At 37.2% G+C, this 18,665-nt stretch overlaps 1 protein-coding gene across 3 annotated transcripts in view; it reads left to right on the top strand.

Annotated features, from left to right (window-relative positions):
* SCLT1 (sodium channel and clathrin linker 1) overlaps nucleotides 1-18,665 on the top strand; it is a 146,222-nt gene that overhangs the window by 113,918 nt on the left and 13,639 nt on the right. The window contains exon 19 of one of the 3 annotated variants that reach the window (XR_006887827.1): nucleotides 9,570-9,645. The exons of the other annotated variants lie outside the window; for them this stretch is intronic. The gene's annotated coding sequence lies outside the window, so the exon portion shown is untranslated. The remainder of the gene's footprint in view (nucleotides 1-9,569; nucleotides 9,646-18,665) is intronic. 3 annotated transcript variants of the gene reach the window in all.

The following is an 18,665-nucleotide window of genomic DNA, read 5'->3' as shown; positions in this document are numbered from 1 at the left end:
TTTTAAAGAATAGAGAAGTAACCAAATGAATAATTAAAATGGTTGTCTATGAGTGGAGAGAAGGATGAAGGCTAAACTTCTTTGAATGAACCTTGTTTTGTAGATTTTTAGGCTTGACTTTGAAACTATATAAATGGTTATATAATTATTTTCAAATTAAATCAAAATTTAAAAGACAGTACCTAAAAGTTGAAAGTAAAATTAAATAGGGGCTGGCCCTGTGGCCGAGTGGTTAAGTTGGCACACTTCGCTTCAGCGGCCCAGGGTTTCACCAGGTCAGATCCTAGGCGTGGACCTAGCACCACTCATCAAACCATGCTGAGGCTGTGTCCCACATAGCAGAGCCAGAGGGATCTACAACTAGAATATACAACTAAGTACTGGGGGGCTTTGGGGAGAAGAAAAAGAAAGTAAAATTAAACAAATTAATTGTGTAGGAAGTTGATGGCTTAATTACACAGATGAATTATTTCAAATGACATTAAACGGTAATTAGACCATATACTCCTAGTGAGATAAATCCTAAGGATAAAAGGAAATACAAAAAATAGTAAACTGTTTTTAGTAGTCGTGTTGTTAGAAATAATATTGGTATTATTATTCTGAAACTTATAATTACAGCATAAAGCAACTGAGTAATTATATAAATGTCTTTAAGAACCAAGATTTTCATCATGAGAGAAGAAACTCAAAGAAATTAACTAAAACTTGGAATTCTAAATTGGAATTGGAAGTATTAGTATATGAATTCATGGTGTGTTTTACTCTTAAAAACATATATTTCCTAATTCTATCCACTAAAAGGAACTAGAAACGGTGACCAGAATTCAGTTGCAATGAGGTATCCCAAAAGAAACTAGGACTCCTTAGAGAAATGATTGCTTACAGATATGGGATAGAAAAGTACAAGATGAGCCTGGAAAACACTTTGTTGTAGCAAAAGGCAAGGAAGGTGTCAAGATTACTGGGGTCATGTCAAAAGAACCCAGGAGCCAACTTGAGGAGGCTCCCACTGGCCAATGTGGGGACAATTTGAACATCAAAAAGGATATCTGCAGTAAATTAAAGCATATCAAATATATTAAAAATTCATGACCAGAATGATATTAAATAAAGAAGAAAAGTCTTTGGTCACCTTTGAAAGATGCTATGGAATAAGCTCTTTCTGAAAAAAGATAAATAAAGGGAAAAATCAAACATTTATTCTGCCCTCCCTATACTGATCATACAGTCATGCATCACTTAATGATGGGGATACGTTCTGAGAAATGTGTTGTTAGGGGATTTCGTCATTGTGCAAACATCATAGAGTGTACTGAAAGGGAAAATTTGCCACCCAAAAATGTGTCTTTTTAACGTAAGGATTATTTTCAGCTGATTTTGGGGGTGTGTGTGTGTGAGGAAGATTGGCCCTGAGCTAACATCTGTTGCCAATCTTCCTCTTTTTGCTTGAGGAACATTGTCCCTGAGCTAACATCTGTGCCAATCTTCCTCTATTTTGTATGTGGGATGCCACCACAGCATGGCTTAATGAGTGATATGTAGATCCATGCCTGGGATCTGAACCCATGAACCCTGGGCCACCACAGTGGAGCGTGCAAATTTAACCACTACACCACTGGGCTGGCCTCGTAGGCTGATTATTTTTAAGAAACAAAAGACTAAGAAAAGTTTTTTTCTTACCTCCCCCTTAACTGCCTAAAAGAATTCATATAGAAAAACCAGTCTCAGGAAGCGAGCTATCATCTTAACATAGCATGGACCAGGTGGTAGACAGGGAGGAACCTAGGAAAGCCTATTTGTTGGGCTCCCCGCTGTGTTCTTCTATTTCTGTGTGGCCAAACAGACAGTTGTTTTCTAAATGTTTGCTTATTTTCACCTACCTGTGAATTGCTTTCCTTTCCTTTGAAGTCCCTGACTCTCCCCACCCTTGATATCTTCTTTCGTCTTTAGCTGAGGATGATATTTAAGGTGAGGGCTTTGACCATTTTGGTCAGTTACTTAGTTTTCCTGGGTTTCTCCCATGTATACATGTTATTTAATCCTCCCCACAGAACTTACACAACCCTAGATGGCATAGCCTACTATACACCTAGCTATATGGTACCAGTCTTATGGGACCATCATTGTATATGTGATCTGTCATTGACTAAAACGTCATTATGTAGTACATGACTGTGCTTCATCAAGAGCTACATGGCCTTCTCTACCATAATACCCCCACTTCACTGGTTAGGGAACCCATATAGGGATTTTGCCAGTTAGTTGCTCATTATGTCTATTCCAATTATGCATCCCAGACCCAGGGAAATAACCACAGGGTAGGATTATGGACACACTGGGCCCACTATGAGACAACTGAAGCCAAAACTCCATTGATGACCTGACCTATAGAAACCCCTCCTCTGGTTGGTGGCCCTTAGTGGTATTTGGAGTCTCCAGGAATTTGTCAGTTCAGCAACAGTGTCCAGTAATCCAGAAAATGTCTGGATTTCCCCTTCCAAAATTGCACGATCACCCTGTTAACCCTTCACAGGTCCCTTAGGGGAAGGCCGGGAGGAAATATATATGGATGTATAACAAAATCCTTCTTCAGAGGAACCTGCAACCCCTTCCTTCATTCAGGGGGCTCTAAGTCTGTGAACTGACTCAAGTTTGAGAATTGGTTAAAGGGCCATGTGTGACACTCTCTTGTAGTGATTCAAGTCAGACTGCTAGTCACAAGACCTAGAGCTTTCTACTTCTGCTAGAGCTTTTCTACTTCTCCAAATCAAATAAGACTTTAGTAGGCTGCCCGTCTACTTCAGTTCTATGCTCACAGTGATCAGACTAGAAAACACCAGAGATCTGTGCAGATCAGACTCTTCTGGTTACTACTTCAACCCTGCCACCCATTCCAGTAATGATGACATCAAATGACACTACGTCTTTCTTGCCATTGAAAATCCTATCATTTCCATTGAATTCAGGAAGCCTAGTTCCATGGTTCCGTGGTAACAGTTCCCACTGTCATTTCTGTACCAGAGAGAATAACCACTACAGAGCTCTTAGGGAATACTGGGGCAACCTTCATGACTGCGTTTCTCACAGTCTTGGCAAAGGGAATGTCTGCTGGACCCTCCTGAAGGACAGAGTTGAAGGATGGATGAGCTGGTTTTATATTAAAAAAAAAAAAACCCTCTAGCCTTCCAATCTCCTTAGCTTTTGATCACTTCCTCTATTACTGATTCTCAAATGGGGACAGTTTTGTCCTCCTCCTCTCCCTGGAACATTTGTCTTAAAAATATCCAGACACATTCGGGGATGCTACTGCCATCTAGTGTATAGAGGCCAGGGATGCTGCTAAGCATTCTACAATGCACATAAGAGCCCCCTACAACAAAAAAATTTCCAGCCAAAGATGTCAGTGGTGCCAAGGTTGAGAAACCCTGCTCTACACTGTAACAAGGAGCTTTTTACACTTTAACCTCATTCGGTATAGGTAACCTTTGAATCCAGGTGTTGTTCAACCTACCAGGCAAACCAAGATACTCAAGCTAACAGGTTGAAGCCAGAATATCTGCTTTGTGAACTCATATTGGTAAATTTGGCCTAATCCAATGTTTTATCCCTTATGCTGTAATCAGGTGCCCTTAGGTTCCATTCTCATACATACTCTCCAGTTTCTGTTTATATAAAATTGGCAAAACCATGAAATTATTTTGGCATATTCTGCATCCTCACAGGTCTTGTTTTGTACTTCATTCCCTAGAGCCTCTTAGATTTGGGTCTGGCTGTAGATGTAGAAGCAATGAATCATGGTGAAGTTAATCCTGAAGAGAGTCCCCTGTTCTTTGCAAGGCAACTCCCTCAGGTAAAGCCACTAGAAATTCTTCCGGCAAAGGAGACTTACCTATCCAAATAGGAGAGAAGGACTGCTGCTACTGGCAAAGGAGGCGTGGCAGAATTTAGAGGTCCAAGGCCCCAGCTTCACTGGAGTCTGTCTATTCACATGTCCCCATCCCAATTTTCAGGAAAGAAGAGACCCTGCAAGGTTGGGAATTCAGTTTGTGGTGTAATTCAGCCACCCACAGGATTAGACTTTGGATTTGATTATCAGAAATACCAGCTTTGCAGCCTGAGGAGATAAGGGTTTCTTTTAGGGTAGTCATAGTAGCTTTCAGGGCCCTAACCTGGGCCTTGAGCTCAGAATCTAAAACTCTGAGCTCTTTATTTTCATTCTCAAATTTTTTCAGTGTACCTAGAAGCCCCAGTATACTCTGTATTCACTAAAGTATTCTATGTCGTTAACTACTTGGTCACTCAAAACCTTATCCTCTATAGGAACTTGATTATATAGGTGATAATTTAAATAACTGTTTTGCCATTGCATACCATGGATTACCAGTGTCCCCTTTACCACTGGCCTTTAAATCTAATGAAAGCGGAGAAGCAATTCCAGATAGTACCCATTTGTCAAACCTCACCAAACTCTACATTCAAAGTGGCTACATTTTAATTTCCCTAATTGTACCTCAATAAATTTGATTTTAAAAAAAAAAAACAAATATTGCCTTTGCTCAGTTCTCCTCTTCTGTCTTCCTGGGACTCTGCTCAAAGGTATATTGGACTTTTGTATTCCATTCCTGTCTTTCTTACCTTCTTTACTTCCATCATTTTCTTTCACTGTGCTATATTCAGACAGTGTCTTCAAATATATGTTTTATTTCATAAATTCTCTTTTTTATGTTCAACCTGCTGCTTATATGTCCATTGAGTTTTTATTTTGTTATTTTTTTATGTCTAGAAGTTCTATTTAGCTCTTTTTCATGTCTGCTATTTTACATTCTTATAGCCTCCTGTTCCTTGCAAATATTTTCAAGTTTGTCATGCTTTTCTTTGTAAATGGTAAACATTATCTGAAAGTCTGCATCTGATAATTCCAATTTCCGTCATCAAGCAGGTCTGTTTCTGTTGGTTGCTATGCATGTTGTCTAGTTTCTTTATTTGCTTGTTAGTAATTGTCATGTAAAATTTCTGTTCTGGGGCTCTCATAGAGAGACTTGCCTTAGCTTCTGCAGGGTGCCTGAAACCACTACTGGTTTTGAGCACCTCGACGAAGGGTACGGTTTCTGGCCGACCCTAGGTATTTGTTCTTTGAGGTCAATCTATAAGATGGCTGGTCCGTGGCCACAAATTCTCAGGAGTGTTCCTTTCTTATTTTCTTCTCCTGCTTTGCTCATGACCAAAGTAGCTTCTCCATAGTCCTGTGACTTTTTGGGGAGGGGCATGGGTTCAGATATGGTTCACCTTACCCTGAGGGGGGGTGCCCCTTTTCAAATCAATGTTGGAGAGGGTCTCTCTACCACACTCCTTTCTCTGAGTGGTAACAGAGCCAGATCCTAAATGTGGGGTATTGTAAATGTCTTCCGGGGCATAGGAAGAATTGGTGCCCCAAGACGCTGCTTATTTTTCTTATTATAAGCTTTTATTCAAAAATTGTCTTGGGACTTCTTGCTATATTTTCGTTTCTTTAATACTTTTAAATTGTGGTGTTTTTAACAGGTCGATTAATCTGAATACCTAGTGTGTCTTTCCTGAATCCAAACATATACTTTTTAAAAATATCCCACCTCATTTACTACAATGATTTATATAATACATCTTGGTGAAAACTAGGCTTTAGGTAACTTCTGTCTTATAACAGAGTTTACATGTATCTGTGGTCAGTTACAGCATCCTAGAAGTTGAAATGGACTATAGCTACAAAATAAACCAATTAGAACCGTTACAGGGAACTATCCTCGGGGTAATTAGAACCAGTGTTGCACTTATACAACATATCACTTCTAATTAATAAACATTAGCAGTTGATCTTAGTATTATTTCTTAACTAGAAGAAATATGTTGTATACCTTTGTGTTTTGACTGCATTACCTTGAGTAAGGATATAGTGAGGCTGGAGGCAGATCAAGAGAGAGAAACTAGAAAGAGTTTTATAGTTTCTTGTATTCACAGTTCCCTGGGGTGAACACAGCACAAAGCACAGGACCTTACAGTAGAAGCACCAGGATTGGTTGCAAGGCAAAGGGAGTAGGGGAGAAGTGTGGGCAAGTGCCTTTATTATGGTTTCCGCTGGAAAGAATGAGGCAGGGTAAGTAGGCCTAGGATTGGCTAATTTGAATGATTTCAGCAGGCTCTGAGGCATAGGGACTGTCCCTGGTTGTCTGATATCTGGTTGTGGGGCAGTTAAGGCAAGTGTACAGTGGCCCAGAGTATGAGAGCCCGTAAGGGAAGTAGTTGGGAGTGTGAATTTAATCAGCTGCTCCAGAAGGGAAACCAATGGGCCTCTAGCTAGGGCCTCAAAACTTAGTCAAGACAGCATTTAAAAACAACTATATTGTACCTCGAAGTAACTAATAGTGTAGAGTCCTAAGCCTAGAATATTTAAGGACACATTATTCTAATGGTCCAGAAGTGCCTAACTTTGATTTATTTGTACCACAGTGTTGAAATGGGAGATGAAAAGTGACTGTCGTGTTGGCTGAGATCTTAAAAACAGCTTGGAAAATGTAGCATCATTTGTATCTATACTTCTTGCTTAGTGAGGGACTGCCCGTGCTGAGCTGAGGGTGTCCAGTAAAGATTTAACATCCCATTTTCTAGCTCCTCCTCCTCCTCCTCCTGCTCCTCCTCCTCCTCCTACCCCCTCTCTCTCCCCCCCCACACACCGGTACATAGTTGTATATATTCTAGTTGTAGGTCCTTCTAGTTCCACTATATGGGACACTACCTCAACATGGCTTGATGAGCAGTGCTAGGTCTGCAACCCAGCATCCGAACCAACCAAACCCTGGGCCACCGAACTGAAGCACCAAACTTAACTACTTGGCCACAGGGCCAGCCGCTGCGCCAAGTTTAAGAGAAAGGCAGTACCAGCCCTTTGCGGTCCATTACATATGATTTTTCCATAGTTCTTAGGAAAAAAAAGTAATGAATAAATGTTTGGTTCAATATTATGTTTGTATTAAAACTTACATGTAGATTATTAAAATGATATATATTAACTCTGCAAGAATAGAAGCATATTAAACTTTTATATACTTGCTCTATTGTATTAGCATACTTAATGAAAATATCCAGATTTGCTCTGAGTTAGCACACCTTTGATGGTGTTCAGCAAGATTGTTAGCATCTTGGCTCTCTATCTCTACTCTATGAAGCTCAGAGTTATACCCTGCAGGCCTCTATGAACTGTGCTTGTATGTTCACAGGCACCAGTGCACCAGCAGTTATCGGCACGTAATATTTATTGAATGAATATGTATGTATGAGCATAAATATTATGTAAATGTAAAGTCCATAGCATAGTGTTAGGCCCTTGATAAGTATTCTGTAAATGTTTATAGGTGATTTATTTGAGAATTATTGAAATGTGATTTTTTGAAAGGAGTTTTTGCTAGCCAGCAGTACAAGACCAAGGAAGAATCAGTCCAGCCTGAATTCTGGGATGCAATGCCAGCTTTATGACTAGCTCACCTCATTTTGACTGATTTAAAGTTTACTGGAATGAGTCCTGTGTCAAAAAATTTCATCAAGCCTGCTGGCTGTCATCACACCATCATAACTTAATTCTTTTGAATACTGAAAATTAGTTTTTTTATTTTTTTTAAGCTAAAATTCAGATACTGTGGAAGTAGCCCTATAGTTTCCAGTAGTCGGAATCTTGAAAACAACCTGGATGTGGTCCATAGAACAATCTGGTTCCAATCTCTCTACCTGCTTTCCTGTACCTTCATAGTCAGTCGTCAAGTCTGGCTGATTCTGCCTCCTTAATGTTTTTCAAGTCTATTTGCCTTTATCCTCACTACTCCTACCTTAGTTCAGGCCACCCGCATCTCACCTGGGTTACTGCAACAACTTTCTGATTGGTTTCTGGAACCCCAAGCTTATCTTCCCTCTAATCCATTTTCCACACTATGCCAGACATACCTTTTATAATTATGACTATAATTATAATATACCTTGTTAATTCATTCCACTCTTCCATCGTTTCCCACCCCCAGTTAGGAAGAAGTTGGCCACAGGGATTTTCTGATCTGGCCCTTATATGTTCCAATCTCATTTCTCCTCACTTTCCAATTTTTATTACTCGCTTTTCCTTAAGAGAATTTTAGAGAAACCTTCATCACTTTAAGGTCCCTTTAATATAATAAGAATAAGAAATTAACATTACCAGTTTGAAAGATCAAAATTATATCCAAAGCACCTAGTCCTTTAAAAATAGCTGCTACCTAGTAACCCAGCCAGTCACATTTCTTTTAAACCACAGGGCAGTGGTGGGGACTGGGGTAGGGCAAATACTCTAACAACGGCTTTGCTGTCCAGCATGGAATCATACCTTTAAAAAGACAATAGCAGTGAACAAAACAGGCAAAAATCCCTGCCCTCATGGAGCTTTCATTCTAATAGGAGAGACAGACAATAAACAAAAGAAAATAAATATATAACGTGATAGGTGATAAGTGCTAAAAAGGAAAATAAAGTAGAAAAAGGGAATAGGCAGTGTGTATATTTTTAGAGGGAGTGCAGTTTTAGATAGAGTTGGCAGGAATAATCATCCTCAACTCTCCTGACCCTCTTTCTCCTTTTTTTGCCAGGCAAGCCCTGGTTAAATCCAACTCGTTCTCCGCCTCTGTTCCTTCACCCATTCAGCTCAAGTTGGCTGCAGATAAACACACAGCCATGTTGGTGGTCTCACTTTAAATTCATAATCACAGAAGCGGCCCTGTGCTGCCAGGCAATCAATCTGTAGGTTCTCCTCTCCTTGGTGACTATTTTATACCCTCTTGTTTTTCTTCAAACATTTTACATCCCCTCCCTCATCATCACTTTCATTTGGTAACTTCAATTCCTATTTCACCGAGAAAAGAGAAGCACTCAGAAGAGAACTCCCACAGTCTCCTCGCTGCATTTGTGTTCCTATAATGCGTCTTTTCCCATATACCCTGCTATAGCAAGAAGTAGACTGGCCCTGCACTGGTATAAGGCCAAGCTCTTCATTTGGCCCATAGATTCCACCTTTGCTTTGCTCTGCTGCCTTCTTGTTGGATTCTCATTTAAAAACAAAGAATCTTTTTTTAGAACAATTTTCCATAAAAATAGAATGCCTAACGTAGCAACATGAAGTGCTTAACTGCCCTAAGAGAGAAATAAATAGAAATAACTCATTGAATAAGCAATTTAAAACAAACCAACCAACCTTCTAAGGAACATTCCTACTTAAATGAAATCTTGGTTTGTGAATTCATTTGGCCTTTCCGCCAGTGCTAATGCGCCATGGTCAGATCTGCTCCGCAGCTCACAATAGGTGATAAAGCCCTGCAGCCTAAACAGTCAAGAAACAGTTTGTACCTGACTCCAGTTGTGCACTTGAATCCAGTAAATATACCTAGGATTTTTTTCATTTTCAAAGCTTATCCCCTTTTCTGTCCAGCCTTAAAAAACCAAGTTTTGGTAAATGATCTTCCAAACCCTAAATAAAACTACCAAATTTCTGGTAATTTAGTGATTGTTTTTTTACCTCTTAGATAAAAGGAAAAAAAGGAAATAGAATATTTCCTTCAAAATCAAGAGAATAATACCATCACTTGACATCGAACATGGGTAAGATTATTATTTTCTTATGTTATACAATATTTTAGAAAATAGCTTTTAACTTCAATACCAAAGTGAGCAGACATGCCCCTGCCATCAGACACTGCGTTCTAGCGGGGGAGTCTGACTGTGGGGATCTCTACTAGTGGAGGTTCGCTCTGCTACCAGATTGTTAGCAATTTCATCTTTACCTTTAGTGAATTAATTATTTCTTTTACTATTTCTATGAATTTGAACTTATATCAAACTCAACATGCATGTCATGGCTAAGAACTTATGTTGTCCTCAAAGCTTATTAAGTAATGTTTCAGAATTAATATGACCTTTTCAAATCATTCATTCGACACATAGCTAAAGGCATTATGTTCATTTATTTCCAGTTTACGTAGAATTCTAGAGGACTATGTGTGTCTTCCCAAAATAGTCTCTATCTTTTATGCATACCTCTTAATTTGACAGCCTTTGAGATGTTGAAAAACATAGGTTTAGAATCATATATTTATCAATGGCCTTAAACAGTGAACTATTGAAGTAGCAGTATTATTAAAGACCTGAAAATTTTCTCCTAAACGTGAGTGACTGACTTAAGATCTTAGTGTAGGAGTCAATTGTGGTATATAAAAAGCTGAAGAACTAGATTCAAATCCACAATCTGCCCCACAGGTGTGTAATTATGTATAAATCAATTTTTTCAAGCCTCAATTTTATCATCTATAAGAATAAAACCTACATTAGATTGCTAGGGTTATTTATGAAATAGTGTGAATATCAAAGAATCTTGTAAACTGTAAAGCATCATGCAAATATTATGTATTATTATTAGAATTAGAAATATTCTATACTCATATTTTTCTCTTAGCTTTTTAACTGCCTTACTGTTCCTGCATTGCTAGTCCTTGACTGTCCTTGAGATATTTTCAACATCCTTTTCAATTCTTATCATGATCTTTTCCTTTCAAGTTCAAATGTATCTTAATTATTGTCACTGCTTTTACTTCTGCCATTCTAGTTCACTGTAACACAGTTTTTAAAAAATCCACAATAACTACGTAGAAAAAGAATCCTTCTTTGAATGCTCTTATTACAGACAGGAGAGAAGGAACTGGATTTTTCCAGCCATCACCTCTCCTTCTTCTGTGACGGTCTGGTCTTTGTTCCATGAGTTATAGTACTGTTTTTATTAAATTTTAAAAGCCCCATGTTCTGTAGCATTTTTGGTAGGGTGAGTAGGTTGAGGAAGATTGCTTAAAAGCAAATTGGTTATCAAAAATAAATAGGTCACAAAAAAATAATAAAAATGAATAAATAGGTTTCATTTTTTACATGCTTTGAATTTTTAGATTTAGTCATTTTTAGGTATCTTTTTAAAAAGGAATAATTATACATAAGTTAAATATTTCTTGGTTATGTAATTTTTATAAAATAAAAATGTGAGAAGGCATTATATTCTGAGGTTTCATTGTATATATTTAGGATTTTCCATAGGAAAATCTGCTTTTCATGGGAGATAGTTAACCTTTGCTTGGTATGCCCATGTTGATTGTTTAAATCACGGGGTTGAAAATGCAAATACATTCCAATATACTAAGAAAGATTTTCTGAGTATCTCTACTATGTCACTAAAACTATCAGCATGCTCTGACATGTCAAAACTAAAATGTTCACTTTCAAAATAGAAAATATTTTTACAAGGCTTTCCATTGATTCTTTCCTTTCATAAAAGGATTATATATTTAATGTATATATTTTTAGTACATAAGGAGGCAGCACAGCATTGTAGATAAGAGTACTAACTCAGGAGTCAGTCAAACCTGAATTTGAATCCCACCCAGCCCAACCCTTTACACTTTTTTATACACCCTTTATGTTATCATTAGACTTTATTTATAGGATAACAAATATAAGGTGTTAACTCCATGCCTGGCATGTACAGTATTTAGGAAGCAAACAGCAAACACTGGGCATAGGGAATAGCCTTTGAAAATGCTAGGAGATTGTTGTATTCAAAGTAAACCGTGACATAATGCATGAGACGTGTATGAGCAGCTTACATGCTTCTTTCGTTTTTAATTGTACAAAAACATTACTAGCTCTAGAAAACACTAGATTTTAGGCAATATTTAGATACATGAATTATATCCTTTCTCTTTGGAGACAAAAATAACATTGAGGAATATATATGAAATCAAGTCAAAAATCTTTCTGCAATAAATAAGTATAGCTACTAAAGTATTTTCACTGACGTATCTCACCTGTTGGTCATAAGACAGAAATGTATGGAAGCCATAATAAATTTCTAATTTTTAAGTAGAAAGTTAAAATTTATGCTTAATTCCAGTGGAAAAAAAATATGTTACAAATGTGATGCTCTATACGGGCTGAATCTACAGTAGCGTCCGTACTGGGCATTAGCAATTTGATGTTTGCTCCGTTGTACCAATGGTGTATCAGGCTAACTGCTAGGTGGTACTTCTCTGTCTTTGGGAAAGGATTCATTTGCTCTCCTTTAGAAATGGTTTTGTTTTTAGAAGGATTCAATTATACAATCCAAGTCTTCAACCAATCAGGTCTTTTATTAATAATAAATTGTAAAGTTAACTACAGATCAATACATTAAAAAAGCAAATGGCTCATTTGATGCTTCCCATAAGGGTTTCTCTGTATATACCATGAATTTATTCATCCTACTATTCATATAAAAAGTTTTATTAATAGCTATCAAAAATGAGCTTTTTCAGGTTAGGTCCCAGCATCCTGCTTCCCAGTGTACCATTATTGTGCCATGTTAAGCATCAAAGCTTTCCCCATGAAAATATGCCCTTTAAAAACTTAGTGCTAGTCTGTAGTCACCAAATCTTGAAAATTCTTTGCTTTGCTTCTGTCCTCTTCACTTCATAACAATTAAATTCTTATAAATTGACTGTTTTCTTCCTAACTGTCTGTCCACCTATCTCCTGCAGTTAGGAGAATATTGGAGACAAAACCAAATACCAGCATAGCCACAAAACACTTAGCATGCTAGAGTCTCCCTGGACTAGTTTTGCTGCCTTTGGAAACCTCTGTTCCTTCCGACAATTAAATGTGATTACCAGGTACTTGTGATTTCTTAAGATCTCCCCATGAGTAAGTATAGCCATAATTAAATGTAATGCAAAATAATGAAATAAAATGCTTTTCCCATAGAAGGAAGTTTTTCATCTTAGTATCAAAAAGCTTAGTATAAAAAGCGTTTCAAAAATTTGAACTCCTCTGTGGTATCTTCTTTTAATTTGAAGTTTGCTTTAATTTGTAAAATTTTATTAATTCATCTATAATTATTCTCTGCTAGTTACTGTTTTATCTTGAAATGTATGTAACACAGAATTTTGAGCTTCCAAAAGGAAACAATTTTATTAGCTACTTATTAATGTATAACATCTGTAACTGTAGTATATCTGTACTAATCTTACTTGAATGAGAGATTGTTGTTATTTTTATAAATTAAATCAAAAAACCTCCGTGGGGGAAAAAATGAGATAAGATTTTCCCTACCAGGTATCAAAAATATATAAAGATGTATAGTGGTATTGGCACAGGGATAAATAATTTGAACAAAATACAGAAAAACAGGAACCATGTAAACTTAGAAATTTTGTTCGTGATAATATGTGATAAGATGGCATTTCAATCAATAGTGAGATAATGTTGGAAAAATTTAAAATATTTCTTCTTTCATATCTAAATTAAATTCCAGATGGATTAAAATGCTAAATAAAAAAAGAAAGTATTAGAAGAAATAAGGTTATTTTTATTATCTTAGAAGGAAAAGTCTAATCAAAACACAAAACCCAGAATGCAAAAAGGGAAAATATTGATAAACTGGTTTAACCGTAAAAATTAAAATTCTATGTAAAGGAAGATACTAAACAAAGATAAAAGACAAATAGCAAAAAATAAAAAAAGGATTAATATGCAGAATCTATCAGGAGTTCCATAATAAAGAAAAAGATTCACAACCTAATAGAAAGATGGACAAAGTATGTGAACTGGCAGCTCACAAAAGCAGAAATACAAAGCTCCTTTAAACACATCAAACCAGGGTCAGCCACACTATTCACTGAAGAAATGCAAATTTAAACAATAATTTTACCCAGCAGATTGGCAAAAATGTAAAAGATAGTTAACATGCAATGTCTGCAAATCCATGAGGAAACAGGAATAGATAATACAGTATTGGTGGGAATGTGAACTGGCAAATCCTTTTTGTAAGGTAATGAGGCAGTATTTAACAAAATTTAAACTGTGCATCCTCTTGCAATTCCAGGTACAGGAATCTGTCTTACAGAAATACATGTGAATATGTGTAAACACGCAGTAACATATTTGTCCTTGCCATCAGTGAGGCCCTTCCCATCATTAACCATGACTGTTAAAATAGCCTCCTTCACTCTGGTTTCTCTGCCATCAGTTTTTTTTGTACTCTATTCCCACTTTCATACTGCTGGCAGAATTATTTTCCTAAAAAGCAAATATGATCCTGACCCTGACTACTTAAAGACTTCTGTTTTATTATTGCCTGTTGGTTTCTTCCAGTCTTTCCTCCACCTTGTTTATTATCAGTGATCTATTTCTCTACTTCCGTCCTCATGTTCCTTGTGTTCTAGCCACACTGTGCAATCACCTCAATAAACCAGACATGTTCACCTGGCCCTTTTGCAACTCCTAGTCTGCATTCCATTCACTCATCATGTATTCATTGAGTAGGCTCTGTTCTTTACATACTGAGGACATAGCAAAGCCCAAGTTCCCCCCCCCTTTTTTTTTTTTTTAAAGATTTTATTTTTTCCTTTTTCTCCCCAAAGCCCCCAGGTACATAGTTGTGTATTCTTCGTTGTGGGTTCTTCTAGTTGTGGCATGTGGGACGCTGCCTCAGCGTGGTCTGATGAGCAGTGCCATGTCCGTGCCCAGGATTCGAACTAACGAAACACTGGGCCGCCTGCAGCGGAGCGCGCAAACTTAACCACTCGGCCACGGGGTCAGCCCCAAAGTTCCCCCCTTTTTTTGAAGATACCAGATTATTGACAGAGAAGTGGAAATTCTCAAATAAATGTATACTTTTTTAAAAATCAATGTAGAAAATTAAAATAAGCCAATGTGATAATGAATGGGTGAATACCTGAGACTGGTACACAAGGAAGATCCTGTAAGGAAATGAATCTTAAGATGAGATCTAATGACAAAAAGGATCCTGTCATTTAAACATCAGGAGAAAGAACATTCCAAGCAGAGAACAGCTAGTGCAAAGATCCCAAGGCAGGAATACCCTTGGTATGTTTGAAGTAAAAGAAATAATAAAGGCAATAGTGGCAGATTTAGGCAATGTATTGTATTAAATACTGCCAGCCACCACAGCAAACAAACTCTGAAATCTCAGGAGCTTAACACAATAGAGGTTTATTTCTTGCTCATATTACATGTCTAAGGCAGTTTGACAGGAAGCTGTGCTGGTAGAGGTTCCACCATCTTGAACGTATAGTTTTCCAAGATCGTTGAACAAGGAAAGAGAGGGATGGAAGAAGACCACTGGCTCCTAACCAAATCAGCTCTGAAGTAATTCACATCACTTCCTGTTACCTTCATTGGCCAAACTACTTATATGGGCCCAATCTCACTGCACATGAGTCTGCAAAGTGTGTATGAAGCTCATGGAATGTTGGGTGAACACTGTCTCTGCTGCAGACAGGGACCTGATCTTGTAGGGTTTCGTTAGCAGAATGCAGAGCTTTAAGAGTGAATGAAAGCCAGTGGAAGTCACCTGATCTGATTTTTTTTCCTTAAAGATCACTCTGGTTACTGGGTAGCAAATGCAAGTGAGTAAAAAGCTGGGGAAGGACTTGGAAGGCTATTAAGAGTCTTGTTAAGAGATGCTGGTGGCTTAGACTAGGAAAAAAGCAAAAGGTGGATTAGTTGAGAGTCCTATTTTTTAGAGGTAATAGCAGGTGATGATGGGTTGGATATGGAGTATGAAAGAAAAGATAGGAATCAGGGATGATCCTAGGGGTAGTTTGTACATGCTATTTCTTTCTAGGAATGTCATTTCCCAACTTCCCACCTAAAAAAATTTTCTTGCTTCCAGACCCAACACAAATATTTTTTCTGTAAGGCATTCTTCATTCCCCTGACAGATTGAGTCTTTCCTTTTCCTACATTCCCATACCATTCTGCTCGTTCTTCTTTATGGCAGTTACTGAATTGTAGTATAACTGTCATTTACATCCGTCTCTTCTACAAGACCATGAGCTAACATCTTGCCTTACTCGGAGTTATTCAGTAAAAGTGTATTGGATAAGTGAATGAATGAATATACAGTATGATATTTTATTCTCTTGTCCAAAACTATATATACATATATATAATTTCACAGCGTTTGAGCCTAAGGAATTCTCTCCAATCTCTAAAACATTATTCTTGGCTATACATCTGTAATATTTGGCTTCCATAACTGCGTTTTTTTTTTAAGTTTTTTTTTTTTTTTAATTAACAGGATGAGAAGCAGCTGCAGGTACTGGCAGATTACAAAATGTGTAATTACTAAAAGTAACTAGAGCATATTATAGTATAATTCAACAGGAAAAAAACATCTGGCACATGCTATGTTAATTTGTCATAAGAGAGTTTCAAAGAAAGCACTTGCTGCAGCTGGCAGATCCATCATTTCCCTGAAACGAATAGTACACCTTTTGTTTTTAATTCTCCTGTATAATGTAGAATAGAGCCTTATGTGATTTAGTCTTTAGTCATCACTAAAGGATTTCATGCATTGAGGAAATTTTCCCTTATGCCGTATCAACCAAAATATACGTGGCTCATCCTTATTTTAAACTTTGCCTCAATAATAACAGAATGATCTGAGCAATTATAGTAATTAATTATAATTCCTGAGATATTGGCCCAAATTTCAAACTCTTATCCCATGCCTTAAGGAATCATAACTTCTCTTATTTAACATGTTTGCAGTGTTTTCAAAGAGACTAATGTGTTGTAGGGAAAACTTTGCTCTTAACCTCATAACCATACCTTCTCAGTTATTATACATGCCACTGATACTGAGGGTTGAAGTACATTTAGAGTGGACATTCTTTCATTGTGGTCTAGGATATCCAGTTCTATGACAAAGACAAACAGAAAAGGGCTAATTATTATTACAAAACAGCTTCTAATGCTGTTCTTTTTGAAATAGTCTATATTTCCAATTCTTTACTGAACTTTTCCTTAGGTATCTCACACTCAATATATTCAGAACTGAACCCATTATTTCAAACTTAACCCCAGTTATTTTTCGTACTATATTTCCCATTTCCAGCAGTGGTAATATCTACCCAGTTGCTGAAGCAAAATTCCAGCTGTCACCCTGAACCCCTTCTCCGCACACCCCTAAATCAAGCACTACTAATTTGACCTCCTCAGTATCCCTTGAATCTCTCCATTTCCCTCCAGTAGTTCAGGCTATCAACAGTGCTCTCCTGAATTCCTGCTATTTACTACAGTCATGTTTCCTTACTATTTTTTCTGCTGTAATCAGCAAGATTTTCTGATATTCAAACCTAATCATGTTTGAGTCTCTTCTTGAAATACTTCAGCGCCTCCCCCCAGTGTACTGGTGATAAAGTCACAATTTCCTATCAGACATGTAAGATCCTTTCAGTCTGTATTTCCTTGTTTCCAGCTTCTTCCTCTCTTGCCCCACTCCCACCTCCTAGTCACACTCTGTGTCCCATTCATACTGCACTTTCTTTCAGTTTCCTAAATTTATTATCCTTTCTTATTTCCTGGCCTTCACACCTGGATTTGATTGTAACCCTCTTCTTTTTCTTACCCTGCTTTTGTCCATCTAACTTCTATTTATCTTTCATATATCAGCGTAAAAGCCTACTTCCTCTGGAGAGACAGCTCTAATCCCTTAATCCTCCATATGTGTTCCCAGAGCACTGAGCACTTTGTTTATAGCATTTACTACCAATGTTATAAACCTAGTAGCTTTCCATTATTTCTAGTATTTATAAGTTTCACTCTGGCAGTGACTGGATCTTGTCCCCCGTTGTCTCCCTAGCAACTAAGATAGTATGTGGACTGTAACAGGCACTCATTTTAGTATTTATTGAATGAATGAACTTTCTAATTCCCCCAATCTTATCCTAAGATCAGCATTTAGAATTAGCTGTTGTGAGGAAAATTCACTCTTTACTTTGTAACTTTGAGTTCATTCTTCAAATTACTTCTTAAAATAAACTTCCTATGAGTGATTTTTATAAATAAGGCTCTATATCACATTGGTTTTAACTAGCATTAGTCTCCCAAATTGATTATACCACTTGATGGCTACTCTGAAATTGTAATCACTCAATTATCTATAGTTCTGATATGAGAGCAAGTAGATAGTGAAAACTTTGAAAAAGCAAGATACAGGATTTTAGAAATGTTATTATTAAATGGACTAGTTAACTGACCCTGGAATTAACTAAAATTTTCTTAGGCTAAAAACCACCTGTGTGTGCCAAGCCCTGTTCTAAGCCTTGGGAATATAGCTTCTCTTTTGGAGTTTTCATTCTAGTGGGGAGAGACAAATAAGAAGAAGGTAAACCAATGAATAAAGAAGATAATTCTTGATGCTTTAAGTGATATGAAGAAAACAAGTGAAATGATGTGATAGACAGTAACTGAGAAGGAGGTGGGAACCAAAAGAACTGGACTGTTTTTTTAAAAACTAGTCAGAAACTGAAGCCTGAATAATAAGAAGAAATCAGCTATACAAAAAAGTCAGGAAAATATTCCAGGCACATGGAAGAATAGCAAATACAAAGGTCCAGTGTTAAGAAGGAGGAGACCATGTAATTAAAGTATAGTGAGTGAGGAGAGAGAGTGCTATACAGTGGAGGAACAAGGCAGGGATCAGATCACGAGAATTTTGTAGGCTACTTTAAGTAAGATATTTAAGTAAGACTATTTTAAGTTAAAATAAGGTCCAAAGTAGAGCAATGGGGAATAATTGG

This window comes from Equus quagga, chromosome 3 (assembly GCF_021613505.1).
Source record: "Equus quagga isolate Etosha38 chromosome 3, UCLA_HA_Equagga_1.0, whole genome shotgun sequence".
In the NCBI taxonomy this organism is placed as follows: domain Eukaryota; kingdom Metazoa; phylum Chordata; class Mammalia; order Perissodactyla; family Equidae; genus Equus; species Equus quagga.
This window is presented reverse-complemented; position numbering and strand designations above follow the sequence as displayed.